This window comes from Heteronotia binoei, chromosome 16 (assembly GCF_032191835.1).
Source record: "Heteronotia binoei isolate CCM8104 ecotype False Entrance Well chromosome 16, APGP_CSIRO_Hbin_v1, whole genome shotgun sequence".
Taxonomy (NCBI): Eukaryota; Metazoa; Chordata; class Lepidosauria; order Squamata; family Gekkonidae; genus Heteronotia; species Heteronotia binoei.
In genome coordinates this window covers 54731558-54747919 of record NC_083238.1, presented here as the reverse complement: position 1 = coordinate 54747919, position 16362 = coordinate 54731558, and the positions used below count along the sequence as shown (strand labels likewise).

Sequence of the window (16362 nt, the reverse complement as noted above, 5' to 3'; positions counted from 1 at the left end):
CTATCTTCTCTCTTTTCTATCCATCCATCCATCTTCTCTATCTATCATCTATGTTTTCTATCTATCTTTCTCTCTCTTCTCTATCTTTTCAATCTACCTATCTTCTCTCTTTTCTATCTATCTTCTCTCTTTTCTCTCTATCTATCTTCTATCTATCTATCTATCCTATGACTTTTTTGTAGCAGAAACTCCTTTGCATATTCAGCCCCACCCCCCTGATGTAGCCAATCCTCCAAGAACTTTCAGGGTTCTTAGTACAGTAATATGGAAAGAAGTTCCTGCTACAAAAAAAGCCCTGTATAGTCAGTCCTTCCTTCCTTCCAACATCTGTCATTTAGTCTATGTGGCTTTTACATTAACCAAGTTTGGCCACCCCTACGCTCTAGGCTAGTGGCCCCATGGCGCAGAGTGGTAAAGCTGCAGTACTGTGATCTAAACTCTCTGCTCACAACCTGAGTTCTATCGCAGCGGAAGCTGGTTCAGGTAGTCGGCCCAAGGTCGACTCAGCCTTCCATCCTTCCAAGGTCAGTCAAAGGAGTCCCCACCTTCCTGGGGGGAAAGTGTAGAGGACTGGGGAAGGCAATGGCAAATCACCCCGTAAAAAGTCTGCCGTGAAAATGTTGTGAAAGCAACGTCACCCGAGTCGGAAACGACTGGTGCTTGCACAGGGGACCTTTCCTTTCCTTTCCAAAGAACTGGGTGAACACCACCCACCACATCCACCTCTGACTTCAGAACAAAGGCCTCGCTCCAATAACAGAGGCTACAACACGGCTGCTTAAAAATCCCAAACGACAGGAAGTGCCACTTGCCTGGAATAGCAAACTAAAAAGGGAACTCCAGAGAGGCAGTGCGGTGTAGCAGTTATCAGATTAGTACCTAGGAGAGCCAGGTTCGAATCCCGGCTCGTGCCATGGAAGCTTAGTGGGCGACCTTTGGTCAGTTGTGTTCTCTCAGCCTGGTCCACCCCGCAGGGCTGTTGTGAGGGTAAAAAGGAGGAGTGGAAAAGGAAGCCAGCTCCCTCGGGTCCACACCGGGGGAGAAAGGTAGGATACAAATGAAGTAAATAAAAACGTTTCCACTGCGACACCTCGGCTCGTGCTGCAAAAAGCAAACACTCCAGTTTGTGAGCCAGTTTGGTGTAGCGGTTAAGTGCGCGGACTCTTATTTGGGAGAACTGGGTTTGATTCCCCACTCTGGCACTTGCACCTGCTGGAATGGCCATGGGTCAGCCAGAGCTCTCGCAAAGCTGCTGTCTCCAGAGCAATTCACAAAAGAGTTCTTTCAGCCCCACCTACCTTGCAAGGGTGTCTGTTGTGGGGGGAGAAGATAGAGGAGATTGTGAGCCGCTCTGAGACTCTGATTCAGAGAGAAGGGTGGGGTATAAGTCTGCAGTCTCCTTCAGTCTTCTTCTCCAGGCGGCAACGCACAAATGGGCTTCCCGCACATCGAGCTGCCTCTATGAACACTGGATTTAACTTGATAAACATGTGGATGAGGGGGCTATGCGTTAACTAAGGGATAGTTCACACACTTACGTACTTGTTTTAATAAGCTGTATTCCATTGGGCATTTCCTGAGGGTGAAAAAGATGAGCAACAGGGAGACGGCTTTGTTTACTGAACGCAACACGGATCGGCACCTGGGGAGTTTCGAGGCTCTACCACCCACCCCCACCCCCGCATCAGGGTCATCAGAAAGCGGGGGGAGGGGAGGGAAAGGTCTGCTGGGAACTCCCTATGAAGACTTATTCCCATAGAAAATAATGAATTGACCTGCGTGCAGGTATTTGGGGCTCAGGGGGGGGCTGTTTTTTGAGGCAGATGCACCAAATTTTCAGTATAGAATCCAGTGCCTCTCTCCAAAATACCCCCCACGTTTCAAAAGGATTGGACCAGGGGGTTCGATTCTATGAGCCCCAAAAGACGTTGCCTCTATCCTTCATTCTTTTCAATGGAGGGAAGACATTTAAAAGGTGTGTGGTCCCTTTCAATGTGATGGCCAGAACTCCCTTTGAAGTTCAATTGTGCTTGTCACACCCTTGCTCCTGGCTCCACCCCCGAAGTCTCCGGTCTCCACCCCCGAAGACTCCTGGCTCCACCCTCAAAGTCTCCTGGCTCCACCTCCGAAGTCCCCAGATAGTTTTTGAATTGGACTTGGCAATCCTTGGCAATCCTAGAGCCATCCCCATGTAGAATAGTGAAGAGCTAAAAATCAAGTTAACCCAACCTTTTCAGCACCCCCACTCCCTCCACGACCAGCCTTTAAGTTGATTTTGGGACTGGCCCAGAAAGTTAGGGGGGGAGGGGGGTTGCAGGAAATCAAGCTGGGCACAGAGGTCCAACCCAAGAAATATCTAGACTTTGGGGGCGGAGCCAGAAGACTGGAGGCGGTTCCAGGTTTTGTGACAACCACAATGGAACTCTGGAAGGAGTTCTGGCCATCACATATAAAGGGACCACGCTCCTTTTTAATGCCTTCCCTCCCTTTGGAATAATGAAGGATAGGGGCACCTTCTTTGGGGGCTCATTGAATTGGAACCCCCCGGTCTAATCTTTCTGAAACTTGGGGGGGGGGGGGTTTGAGGACAGGCACCAGCAGCTATGCTGAAAATTTGGTGCCCCTACCTCAAAAACAGTCCCTCCCTTGAGCCCCAGATACTCACAGATCAATTTTCCATGAGACCCTAGGGCAGTGTTTTTCATTTGCAGGGTCAGGACCCGGTATCGGGCCAGGGAAGCCTCACTACCGGGTCACAAGAAAAGCCAAAGCTAGCCCGCCCCCAGCAAAGCATGACCTCTGCTCTGTTTCCTTCCCCCCCCCATCTCTCTGTCGTGCAGAGAAAAGCTAGCCTTGAAGACTGACACAGGCTGCAAAGCCTGCGCTCCATTTGGCTTCCTTCCTTCCCGCATCTCTCTGTTGTGCAGAAAAAAGCTAGCTTTGAAGACTGACACAGGCTGCAAAGCCTGTTCTCCATTTGGCTTCCTTCCTTCCGTCTCTGTTGTGCAGAAAAAAAGCTAGCCTTGAAGACTGACACAGGCTGCAAAGTCTGCCCTCCATTTGGCTTCCTTCCTTCCCTTGTCTCTGTTGTGCAAAGAAAAGCCAGCCTTGAAGACCGACACAGGCTACAACGTCTGAGCTCTCTTTGGCTTCCTTCCTTCTCCCGTCTCTGTGTTGTGCAAAAAGGAGCTGGGCTGCCTCTCCCTCCTTCTCCCCCCCCCCCCACTTTTACCAAATGACCCCTGGGCAGAATTGTTGCTGGCTGAGGTCATCTGATGGCGAGGAAGGCTTTTTTTTCTTTGCCTCCCTTCTTTATTTCTTTCCCTGCAAATGATGCTCTGTCTGTATTCTTGGTGCTGGGGGGGGGGGGGAAGCAACAGTGGGAGGGCTTCTAGTGCCCTGGCCCCACTGGTGGACATTCTGGAAGTGACATCACAGGAAAAGGTGGGGTTTTGGTTCAGTGTACCCCAGAAGTGACATCACTTGGCCCTTGACACCACAGGAAATGACATAATTCCCATCTCCTGGCTCCATCCCCAACATCTCCTGGCTCCGCCTCCAAATTTTAGTGGGTCACGAAGGAGAAGTGTAAAAATAACGGGGCCATGGGAAAGAAAAGTTTGGGAAACCCTGCCCTAGGGGAATCGGTCACCAATTTCCCTCTCCCTCCTCATTTTCTGATGACCCTGAAGCGGGGGGTGGGCCTCCAAACCACGGAATCCCCTGCCCCCACCTGGGGATTATCAAATTATACTTAGATATCCATGCAATTAACCCGTACATATAACAGGGTGCAATCCCCAGGTGGGGGCAGGGGATCCCCCGGTTCGGAGGCCCTCTCCCCACTTTAGGGTCATCAGAAAGCAGGGGGTGGGGTGGAAGTATCTGCTGGGTACTCCATTATTCCCTATGAGGACCAATTCCCATAGAGTATAATGGAGAATTGATGTGTATCTAGGGTTCTGGGGGGGGGGCCTGTTTTTTGAGGTAGAGGCACCAAATTTTCAGCATACCATCCAGTGCCTCTCCTCAAAACACGCCCCCCCCCCCAGTTTCAAAAAGATTGGACCAGGGGGTCCAGTTCTATGAGCCCCCAAAGGAGGTGCCCTATCCATCATTATTTCCTATGGAAGGAAGGCATTTAAAGGGTGTGCGTCCGTTTAAAGGTGATGGCCAGAACTCCTTTTGGAGTTCAATTATGCTTGTCACACCCTTGCTCCTGGCTCCACCCCCAAAGCCCCCAGATATTTCTTGAATTGGACTTGGCAACCCTAACATGTAACGATATGTACTTGAGTTCATTGCACAGATACCTAAGTGTATTCTGATGGCCTGGTCCGTGGTGTCCTTGTTATTTGATTTAATCCCACCTGGGGATTGGCAACCCTACCCAGGACACCGTCTCCTCATGCAAAAATGTTTCAGTGCTAGGTAGGCCGCACTGCTTGAGGAAGAGATATGAAGGACCTAAACCAGCACCCCTGGAAGCGTGCTCACGGCCTTTGTTTTAGCAAATATAAAACCCTTTTATCACAATTTTTAAAAGTAATCATGGGGAAGCAGGAGCTGGAGGGGGGGGGGGAACCCTGAAATTAGACCATAAGAGGAGCCATTTTGGGTCAGGCCGACAGCCCGTCCATAAGAACATAAGAGAAGCCCTGTTGGATCACGCCAATGGCCCATCCAGTCCAACACCCTGTGTCCCATAAGAACATAAGAGAAGCCATGTTGGATCAGGCCAATGGCCCATCCAGTCCAGCACTCTGTATCACACAGTGGCCAATACACACACACACTGTGGCTAATAGCCACTGAGGGACCTCTGCTCCATATGCTTATCCAATCCCCTCTTGAAACTATCTATGCTTGCAGCTGCCGTCACCTGTGTCAGTGAATTCCACGTGTTAATCACCCTTTGGGTGAAGAAGTGTTTCCTTTTACCTGTTCCAACCTGACTGCTCAGCAATTTCATGGCGTGCCCACGAGTTCTCATATTGTGAGAATGAGAGAAAAGGACTTCTTTCTCTACCTTTGCTATCCCGTGCATAACCTTGTAGACCTCTATCATGTCCAATCCAACACGGTAGCCAAATTGTTTTCAACTGGTCAATCTTTCAAGCCGGAACAGTCGTGCTAGAGATATTCCAAGCCCCTGCATATTCTGAAGACAACATCTAAGAAAATGTTTGATTTCCTGTCCAGAGAAGAAGGAACATATCACAGCGTCTTCCCTCGCTTCTCAGAGCATTGGCCGGCCCAGAAATACTTTGGCATCACAAAAGCAATTTGTTTTGATCCTACCTTACCAGACTGTTCTAAGAACGACAAGAACGTCAGGCACTCGGAGGCTTGAGGAAGAGAACTCCTCTTATTGTCCTAAAGCGAGCGTTCTTTGTTCTTATTCGACACTTCCCTTGCCTGGGGTCAAAAACGGAGAGGCGAAATCTCGAATTCTCCACTTTCTATCCCTCTGAGAGGGAGGGAACCGAAGGCTGGGCGTGAAGGTTATAGAGCGGAGGAGGTTTCTTCAGTTGTGATGTGGCTGGCATGTGGGCGAAGAACTAGAGAGAAGTCTTGGCGTGGGCTGCCACAGGGTGGGATGGAGCCGTGTTAACCCGTTCATCCCCAGATTCTGGGAGGAAGATAAGGGTGTTGTGGAGAAAATGAATTTCTCTAAAAGGATGGACAATCTAGATTTTGCAAGAAAATCTCTACTGGCGTGTACTCTGCATCCACCCCCAGAAGAAAAAGGAGGAAGACCATATATTTATACCCCACCCTTCTCTCTGAACCAGAGTCCCAGAGCGGCTCACAATCTCCTTTATCTTCCTCCCCCCACAACGGACACCCTGTGAGGTGGGTGGGGCTGAGAGAGCTTTCCCAGAAGCTGCCTTTTCGAGGACAACTCTGCGAGAGCTATGGGCTGACCCAAGGCCATTCCAGCAGCTGCAAGTGGAGGAGTGGGGAATCAAACCAGGTTCTCCCAAACAGAGAGTTCGCATACCAAAAGCCTGATGAAGCACCACCTTACCATGGCTTAAGTCAGGAGAAATATTTTTGAATCATTATCACAAGTGCTATGCCAGCACCAGATTCAAAATTCAGCTTTTCCTAAATCAGACTCAAGACGATTTCTAAATATCCCATTCCTAATTTTTAAAGAAACCATTCCTAAATATGGATTTCCGGGAGGGGGAGGAGATAAAGAACTGATTTTAGAGGTTTTTCCTGAGTTTGCTTCCTAATCCCAGCGCCCCCCCTTTACAACTTTAATTTGGCCGAGTTCTCTCCCCGTTCCCTGTCAACCCCAAGCTAAGCATGCACGCTTGCAGGAAGTGAGATCGAAAGACAGGCTACAAGGGCAGGGACTCCTCATTACTCAAACGACCCTTCTCCTATTCACCTGCAACAGAAGGTTAAGTTAAAAAGGCAAGTAGGTTTTCAGGGCATCTTTAGGCTTCGAGAAATACAGCGTCGGCTGCCTGGTTCTACTGCAAGAGCAAGAGACAGGAGCATCAAAATGCCTTTAATCGTCAATTTTGTTCTGCAGCAACAGCAGTCACAGACTAGTACTAATGGGACCCTCTATAGCAGGGGTGGGAAGACTCGCTTAACGTAAGAGCCTCATAGAATAAATGTCAGCTGTTTGAGAGCTGCAAGACAGGGAGGAAGGCAGGCAAATAGATGGGAGAGGGGAAAGAAGAAGAATTTAACTTAGTTTTAATTTTTCAAGTTATTATCTATGTGCAGAATTTCAGTTGTATCATATTTTGAAGCTTTATGATTTTATGTAAACTGTTTGAATTTTTAATAAAGAAAGTTTTTAAGAAAGAAGAAGAAATTAGATTTCTATCTCGCCCTCCAATCCAAATCTCAGAGCAGCTCACCATCTCCTTTATCTCCCTTCCCCACAACAGAAACCCTGTGAGGTGAGTGGGGCTAAGAGAGTTCTCACACCAGCTGCCCTTTCAAGGACAACCTCTGGGAGAGCTATGGCTGACCCAAGGCCATTCCAGCAGCTGCATGTGGAGGAGCGGGGAACCGATCCGGGTTCTCCCAAATAAGAGTCCGCACACTTCACCACTGCACCAAACTGGCTCTGAAAAGAAAAGAAAAGAAAAGAAAAGAAAAGAAAAGAAAAGAAAAGAAAAGAAAAGAAAAGAAAAGAAAAGAAAAGAACTTTAACTTTAAATGTTGTCTCTAAGCTGATGACTGGCTTGGAGAAGTGATTTAAAGAGACAAATGCCTTCTCCAAGATGGCTGATGGGGTGGTGGGGGCTTTGAGAGTCACGCAATGTGTGTGAAAGAGTCACACGTGGGTCCTGAGCCACAGTTTGGCCACCCCTGCTATACAGTCATATCATCCATGGAGTTCACCTTGAATACGGGGGAGGGGGAAGAGGAATTAAAACCTGTCATTATCTGCATTGTCCCTATTATTATCCGAGCTGCCTGTCGATACTATCTCAAAGCACGTTATGCACTGTCGTGTTCACAAAAAGAAGCGGTACGTCTGCCAAGAAAGCACGTCGGTAACTTTTCTGATTGCTTTAGCATCTCCAAAAAGATCTCTTTAAAGGTACTGGTTGATGCTGAGCAACCAAAGACTCAGGATAGGCCCTAACCCGGGTAGCCCAGGCAAGCCCCATCTCGTCAGATCTCCTTGGAATACCAGAGCGGGGGGGGGGGGGAAGGCTTCATTCAGCCACCACTCTGAAGGTCCTCCCAGCCCCCAGAGGATCGGATTCGAATCCTTGCATGAGGACAGCGACGGTTGCCATCCTGGAACCTTTTCCTCCCCAAGTCCTCTTGGGGGAATCCCCTCACCCCTGATGTGATCCAATAACTGAATAAGAGCACTTTAAAGATGTCATCAGGGTTTGTAATTTTAATGTAATCGATAAAATGTAAATATATATATATATTTAAATGTAACTGATTTTACTGCTGTACAATTCATCAAATATAATAAATAATAATAGTAGGGGTCAGTCGGCAGAAGTTGCCATGACTTCCATGTGCAGACACACACACACACGAAATACAAAAATACCGATAGAGAAAGACAGACGGACAGAGAGAGACAGAAAGAGACAGAGAGTGAGTTTCAGGGTAAAAGCTTTCAAGAGTCAAAGCTCCCTTCACGTCTGAGAGCTCAGACTCTCAAACGGTTATGCCCTGAAACTCCTGTGACTATCTAAGGAGCTACTGGATTCGAATCCCGCTCACCTTCCGCTGACCGAGGTAACTACCCCTCTGAAATGGCTACGCACAGTTAACCGTCCGATGACCACCCCAATGCCGACGGCATACTTTTAAAACGAGTTCGACATTCTTTAACGTTCCAGCGTTAAAAATAAAATATAGGAGTGCTTTCGATCCAACTGAATCGAGCAAACGGTATCAAATAGCTTGCCAGCATCCCGACGCTTAGTTTGTTTACTCAGATCTTAACAGAAATTGCAGCCATGTTAAACCACGGGCGTGCTTAATTTAAGAAGCAAGAGGTCTGAAAATGGATGAGATATTTCCAGATTTAGGGTCAAGGATATCATTTCAGTTCTTAGCAGAAATACAACCATTTTGTCGTTCGAAGGATGCGATCAATTCTGGGGGAAGAAATGAGTTTGAATCTTCATAAAACAGCAGATACAGACTGCAGATGTTCCAATTTGAATGTATCGAGACAACCTCTGACTTTTCTAAATTATATTTTTGACAGCACACCTTGAGTACGGGGCGGGGGGGGGGGGAGGAATCGAAGTCCAGCCTTAACCTGCCCTATCATTTGGTATGGATCTGAGTACGGATTCCTCTCTCGACATCTAAAAAATATTTAGGGCAACTGCACCATCAGTTAACAGCTTAATGAACGACACCAACCTCTCTTGCTTCCTCTTCCAGAGAAATAGCCTATTTGGAGCCCTACCAAAACCAGTAGGGAAGAAGAAGATACTGGATCTATATCCTGCCCTACATTCTGAATCTCAGAGCGGCTCATAATCTCCTTTCCCTTCCTCCCCCACAACAGACACCCTGTGAGGTGGGTGGGGCTGTGAGAGCTCTGCCAGAAGCTGCCCTTTCAAGGACAACTCCTATGAGAGCTATGGCTGACCCAAGGCCATTCCAGCAGCTGCAAGTGGAGGAGTGGGGAATCATACCCAGTTCTCCCAGATCAGAGTCCACACACTTAACCACTACACCAAACTGGAAATACCACCTATATACTTCCCATTTTGCTGTAATAAAGGTAAAGGTAGTCCCCTGTGCAAGCACCAGTCGTTTCCGACTTTGGGGTGATGTTGCTTTCACGTTTTCTTGGCAGATTTTTTACGGGGTTGTTTGCCATTGCCTTCCCCAGTCATCTACACTTTCCCTCCAGCATGTTGGGTACTCATTTTACCGACCTCAGAAGGATGGAAGGCTGAGTCAACCTGGAGCTGGCTACCTGAACCCAGCTACCGCTGGGATCGAACTCAGGTTGTGAGCAGAGAGTTCAGACTGCAGTACTGCAGCTTTATCACTCTGCGCCACGGAGCTGTAATACAATAATATAAATAAGATCTCTGACCACTGTAAAATCCGACAACGGGCATAACCTTCATCTTTCTTACAGCAGGGGAGAGGGAAAGCTCCCAAAATATCGAGATGGCTTTACCATATGCACAAGGATGCATGCTCACATGCTAAAAATACAGGCAACCAAAAGCCTTTCAAAAATTTATCTTAAAAGCTGGTCAAAAGTTTGCCGAAATTGAGTATCCAAAAAACACTGGTTATCCAGTGTGGTGAACATGGGACAAGTATCTGGGAGACCCAGGTTCGAATCCTAACTCGTGCCACGGAAGCTCAGTGGGTGACCTTGGACCAGTCCCACGCTCTCAGCCTAACCTACATTGCAGGGTTGTTTGGAGGATAAAACAGAGAAGGAGGACTGGAAAGAAAGGCAAGGAGGTCCCAACAAATTATAAGCTAAATTTTCAAACTTGGTTCTCAAAGGTATGCGACTTAGTGATAAAAGACAAGCTGGCTACTGAGATATTACTGATGGAAAATCCTGAAATGGATAATAATTTTGTTGAAAAATGGTTTGTATTTTTGGAATACGTTAATTCTGTTTGTCCTGAAGACTGTAAAATTCCACTCAAAAATGCTGATCTTGAATTATATTAATGTACTGTGGATAGGTATATTGGTTAACAGCCTATGTTGTATATAGTTTACCTCGAATGTAAGGCGGCTACGTTCTGCTTAGGATTTTTACTTATTTATTTAGGGGTTGTTTTTTTTTTTACTTTGTCGGTTTGTAAATTATGATGAAGTTTCAATAAAAGTTATCTTTATTTAAAAAAAAAACACAACAACAGCAGAAGGTCTGAGTCCAGTGGCACCTTTAAGACCAGCAAGTTTTATTCAAGGTATAAGCTTTTGTGTGCCTGCATACTTCCTCACATACAGGTATAACCTTTTATGTGCATGCCAACGTCTTCAAATACAGGTATACGCTTTTGTGTGCACGCACATGTCTTCAGATACAGGTATAAGCTTTCATCTGCATGCCAACGTCTTCAAATACAGGTATACGCTTTTGTGTGCATGCACATGTCTTCAGATACAGGTATAAGCTTTCATGTGCATGCCAACGTCTTCAAATACAGGTATACGCTTTTGTGTGCATGCACATGTCTTCAGATACAGGTATAAGCTTTCATGTGCATGCCAACGTCTTCAAATACAGGTATACGCTTTTGTGTGCATGCACATGTCTTCAGATACAGGTATAAGCTTTCATGTGCATGCCAACGTCTTCAAATACAGGTATACGCTTTTGTGTGCACGCACATGTCTTCAGATACAGGTATAAGCTTTCATGTGCATGCCAACGTCTTCAAATACAGGTATACGCTTTTGTGTGCATGCCAACGTCTTTAAATACAGGTATACGCTTTTGTGTGCATGCACATGTCTTCAGATACAGGTATAAGCTTTCATGTGCATGCCAACGTCTTCAAATACAGGTATACGCTTTTGTGTGCATGCCAACGTCTTTAAATACAGGTATACGCTTTTGTGTGCATGCACATGTCTTCAGATACAGGTATAAGCTTTCATGTGCATGCCAACGTCTTCAAATACAGGTATACGCTTTTGTGTGCATGCCAACGTCTTTAAATACAGGTATACGCTTTTGTGTGCATGCCAACGTCTTTAAATACAGGTATACGCTTTTGTGTGCATGCACATGTCTTCAGATACAGGTATAAGCTTTCATGTGCATGCCAACGTCTTCAAATACAGGTATACGCTTTTGTGTGCATGCCAACGTCTTTAAATACAGGTATACGCTTTTGTGTGCATGCCAACGTCTTTAAATACAGGTATACGCTTTTGTGTGCATGCACATGTCTTCAGATACAGGTATAAGCTTTCATCTGCATGCCAACGTCTTCAAATACAGGTATACGCTTTTGTGTGCATGCACATGTCTTCAGATACAGGTATAAGCTTTCATCTGCATGCCAACGTCTTCAAATACAGGTATACGCTTTTGTGTGCATGCACATGTCTTCAGATACAGGTATAAACTTTCATGTGCATGCATACTTCTTCACATACAGATACCTGGAGAAGTGTGCAAGCACATGAAAGCTTATGCCCAGAATTAAAACTTTAAAGGTGCCACTGGACTCGGACTTTCTTCTATTGCTTCAGACCAGGGTGGCCAAACTTGCTTAACGTTAAGAGCCTCATAGAATAAATATCAGATGTTTGAGAGCTGCAAGACATCAATGTCAGATGTTTGAGAGCCAGAAGGAAGGCAGGCAAGCAGGCAGATAGGTTGGGGGGGGAGGTGGAAAGAAAGCAACTTTAAATGGATTTTCCAAGTGGCCAACATGGCGGCCAGGGCTTCCAGAGTCACAGTTTGGCCACCCCTGCTTCAGACAAACCCATCCTCCACCATATTTTAATGTCTTCCTTTTTTTTCTAATGGCAAACTATAATGCAGGGGTGGCCAACAGTAGCTCTCCAGATGTTTTTTTGCCTACAACTCCCATCAGCCCCAGCCACTGGCCATGCTGGCTGGGGCTGATGGGAGTTGTAGGCAACAAAAACATCAGGAGAGCTACCGTTGGCCACCCCTGCTATAATGGATGTTATAACCTCTTGAGAAACCATGCCCTCTATTTAAACTAACAAAGCCAGAATGCTACCTCGCTTTACGGCACTTCGCACCGACAACTGCAGTCTGCTTTTTATCACTCTCCAGTGCTGCTTCAGCCCCGCTTTGTCCTAACACTAACAGACACAGATCCCTATTTGTGATTCTTTTAATCTGCTAAAAACATTCCCATGATTCTACACTGCCCACTTATATTAAGAACTGCTGCTTGCCATTCCCATTTTGTCTGACAAAGTCTGCTTAGGAGCATCCGAACGCTTCCATTCTGAATAAAACTTAGTTGGTCTTAAAGGCGCCCCTTGTCTCCGGCTTTGTTCTATTGCTTCAGACCAACACGGCCGCCCGCTTGGATCCAGCCACGAACAGGGCTGCAAACAGAACGGGAAGAAACCGCAGGGCTCCAGGGCGTGGAGTCCATTGCGTTCTATGGGACCATAAGGCAGGACGGGCCATAAGGGGGCGCCATTTTTTAATTGTTGCCTCCCTCCCCCCCTTGAAAAACATGCCAATCCGGTCGGGAGAAAACGGCAAGTTCAAACTTCCCAAAATCTTTTAAAAGATCCGCTCTTGCTGGGGGATCCAGCGGGGTGAGAAACTGAAAGGCATTTGGGGGAGCTTTGATCTCCCCCCCCACCTCCCGCAAAAAAGAAAACAACCAAACACTTTTGCATACACAGAAGACAAGCCCTCCCCTCCTCCCCGCTTTTGAGGGCGGGGTTTCTCTGGGAATCTGCCGCCCACGCCCACCCCCACCCCCGCATCCGCCCTCGCCTTCCGGCAAGCTCCAGCTGCGCAAACCGAGGGGCAGTCCTACCCATGCCCCCCCCCAAAAAAAGAAAGAATGCACACATGCCCCCAGTCCCAGGACCGGATCTACACGTTTTTCGAGGGGGGGGGGGGCAAAATGACGCCCTCTTATGGTCCCATAGCATACAATGGACTCCATACCCAATTTGGCGGGGCCCCCCCTCACTGCCTGTGCTGGGGCAAACACCCCCCTCCCGCCCTGCCAAGTCCAAGCGAGGCGCCCCCCCCAAAAAAATGCACACCTGCACCCAGTCCAAGCGAGTCTCCCCCCCCCCGCAAAAAAAGAAAGCATGCACACGTGCACACGGATCCGACACGCACAAAGCTTTACACGGGAGGAATGCAACACGTCGGAAAGCGCCTCTCCTCCCTTTCCCTGTGAATTCCGCAATTCAGTCCAAGCGAGTCGCCCCCCCCCCCCAAAAAAGAGAGAGAATGCACACGTGCACGCGGATCCGACACGCACAAAGCCTTGCAGGGGACGAACACAACACGTCGGAACGCGCCTCCCCTCGCTTTCCCCGTGAATTCTGCCCCCCCCCCCCAAAAGCATGCCCAAGTGCACGCGGATCCGACACGCACAAAACCCTGCACGGGATTCCGCTGCAAGCACGTCGGAATGCGCCTCCCCTCCCTTTCCCCGTGAACTCTACCATTCGGGTTGAAAAAACCGCCAACGAGGTAAAGTTTTTTGCCCCGGGATCCTCGAGCTGCTTACTTCGGAGCAATCCTATTCAGGCCGCCAGGACGACGATTTAGGAACTTTAAGCTCATTCCAGAGCGATCCGAGCCCCCGGGAGGAGGATTCCGGAGCCGCTTAATCCGGAGCAAGCCCTCCTGGCGCCCGAGGAAGACTCCCCAAAAGCAAAGCGTCCTGCCGCCTCCTTCCTCCACACCCCCCAGCCCCGGGCCCGATCCGGGGGCAAGGAAAGCGGCTCGACTCCGATTTGAATGTAATGCCCATAAAGGGAACTGAACTGACACCTATTTGAATGCAGATCGTAGAATGCAGAATTCTATATATTAATACATTGAAGCGAAAAGAAAAGAAAAGGGGGTTGCTCCGGAGTCAAGCGGCTTGACTCCGGAGCCACCCCCCAGTCGATCCCCACCGACACCGCCGAGACCCTCCCGCCGGAGGAAGGGGGCGGCCCCGCTTACTCCCGAGTAGAACCACCGTTCCCCTAAACTCGCTCGGCTTTCCCGCGCCCCGGATCCTCGCTCCTCCAACGCCGGGCTTACTCGCCTGTAAGCGCCCGGGGCCCGGCGGCGCTCTTGCTGGCGCGCCCGGCGGGGTTCCGAGTCCTTGCTCTGCAGCTCTGCCCGCTTCCCAGCCCTTCCCGCGGGCAGCTGCGGGGCAGGGAGGGAAGGAGGGAGGCAGGGAAGGAGCCGCCTTCTCCCCCGCCCCCGCCTCCCCCGCCCTGCTAATTCCTCCACCGTCACTGCCTCCTCCCCCTCCACCGACCAGCTAAGTCCTCCGCCTCTTCCACCGTCACTGCCTCCGCCCCTTCCACCGCCCAGCTAAGTCCTCCCCCTCCTCCTCGCCTCACATGCAGGCAGGGCTCCCTCCCACCCGCGGCGCCGTCACATCACATGGGGAGATCCCGCGCCCGCGTGATGCGCGCCGGCCGGCCTGCCTGCCTGCCTGGGGGAGGGCGGGTAGCGCTGCTGGAGGAGGAGGGGACCCCGCCCTCTTTCTTTCCTTTCTTCAGGAGGAGGAGCTGCAGCATGGGGGGAGGGTGGAACCCAGGCACCCGCCTTCTGTCCCTGATTCCCAAAGAGACTTGGGGATGCCTAGGGTTGCCAAGTCCAATTCAAGAAATATCTGGGGACTTGGGGGGGGTGGAGCCAGGAGACTTTGTGGGTGGAGCCAGGAACAAGGGTGTGACAAGCGTAAGTGAACTCCAAAGGGAGTCCTGGCCACCGTGTGAAAAGGGACAGCCCGCCTTTGGAATGCCTTCCCTCCATTGGAAGGAATGAAGAATAGGGGTGCCTTCTTTTGGGGCTCAAAGAATTGGACCCCCCTCCCCGACAATCTTTTCGGAACTTGGATGGAATTTTTTTTGGGGGGGGGGAGGCGTTGGATGCGATAACTGTTGTTTTCAAACTGCATTAATAATTTAAATTGTAAATTGTGTAGTTATAACTGATATTATTGTAATTGTTTTTATTGTTTTATTGCTGATATTCAATGTTGTTAGCCTCCCCAAGCCTGCTCCGGCGGGGAGGGCGGGATAGAAATGCGAAAAATAAATACTGAAAATTTGGTGCCTCTACCTCAAAAAAACAGCCTCCCCAGCGCCCCTAATACCCCTCGGATCAATTTTCCATGATTTCCTATGGGAATCAGTCTGCATAGGGAATAATAGAGTGCCCAGCAGACATTTCCCTCCCCTCCCCCCGCTTTCTGATGACCCTGGAGCGGAGGAGGGCTTCCAAACCCAGGGATCCCCTGCCCCCACCTGGGGATTAGGAGAGCGCCCCCCCCCTACAAAAAAGTCAGTTTCAGTGACATTGACAAGAATATCCTGTAGTTGCTCATTAATGAGCAACTACAGCATATTCTTGTCAATGTCACTGAAATTGACTTTTTTGTAGAACGGGGTCTGCCCTGCTTCGCACCTGTGGATTGGCAACCCTCGGGATGCCGCTAGGGTTGCCAGGTTTGGGTTGGAAAATCCCTGGGGGCTTTGGGAGTGGGGGCAAGCTCTACCCCCAAAATCTCCAAACTTTCCCCCAGGCTCGACCCCCAGACCTCCAGGAGATTCCAGCACCCTCCCCCCCCCCCCCACACACACATCCCTCTTTCTCTCTCTCTCATTTCCAGACTCCAGAGATTCAGTACCTCTGGAGAAAATGGCTGCTTTGGAGGGGGAGACTCTGTGGCATTGTCTCCCGCTGAGGTCTCTGGCCTCCCCAGGATCCACCCCCAAATCTCCAGGACTTCCCCGACCTCGATCTGGCAACCCTACGCCCTCCTTCACATATATTATGGGGCTCTTGATGCCCTCCGCCCACCCTTGGCTGGTTTGGAGAAGGCGTGTCTCTCTTGAAAGCACTTCGCCAAGCCAGTTGGCGGCTTGGAGAATGCATTTAAAGTTAAAGTTGCTTTCTTTCTACCTCTCCCTCCCATTTTCCTCCCCCTGCCTTCCTTCCTTTCTTCCTTGCTGCCTGCCTGCTTGCTTTCAAACATCTGACTTTACATTCTCTGTGGCTCTGAGAGCCGTTTTGGCGTAGTGGTTAAGTGTGCGGACTCTGACCTGGGAGAACCGAGTTCAATTCCCCACTCCTCCACTTGTACCTGCTGGAATGGCCTTGGGTCAGCCATAGCTCTGGCAGAGGTTGTCCTTGAAAGGGCAGCTGCTGTGAGAGCC

The 16362-nt window shown here is 49.2% G+C and overlaps 1 protein-coding gene across 1 annotated transcript in view; it reads right to left on the bottom strand.

Moving 5' to 3' along the window:
• NAB1 (NGFI-A binding protein 1) overlaps window positions 1-14426 on the bottom strand; it is a 62660-nt gene extending 48234 nt beyond the window's left edge. The window contains exon 1 of the mRNA XM_060257205.1: window positions 14235-14426. The gene's annotated coding sequence lies outside the window, so the exon portion shown is untranslated. The remainder of the gene's footprint in view (window positions 1-14234) is intronic.
• Between the last annotated feature and the right edge of the window lie 1936 nt (window positions 14427-16362).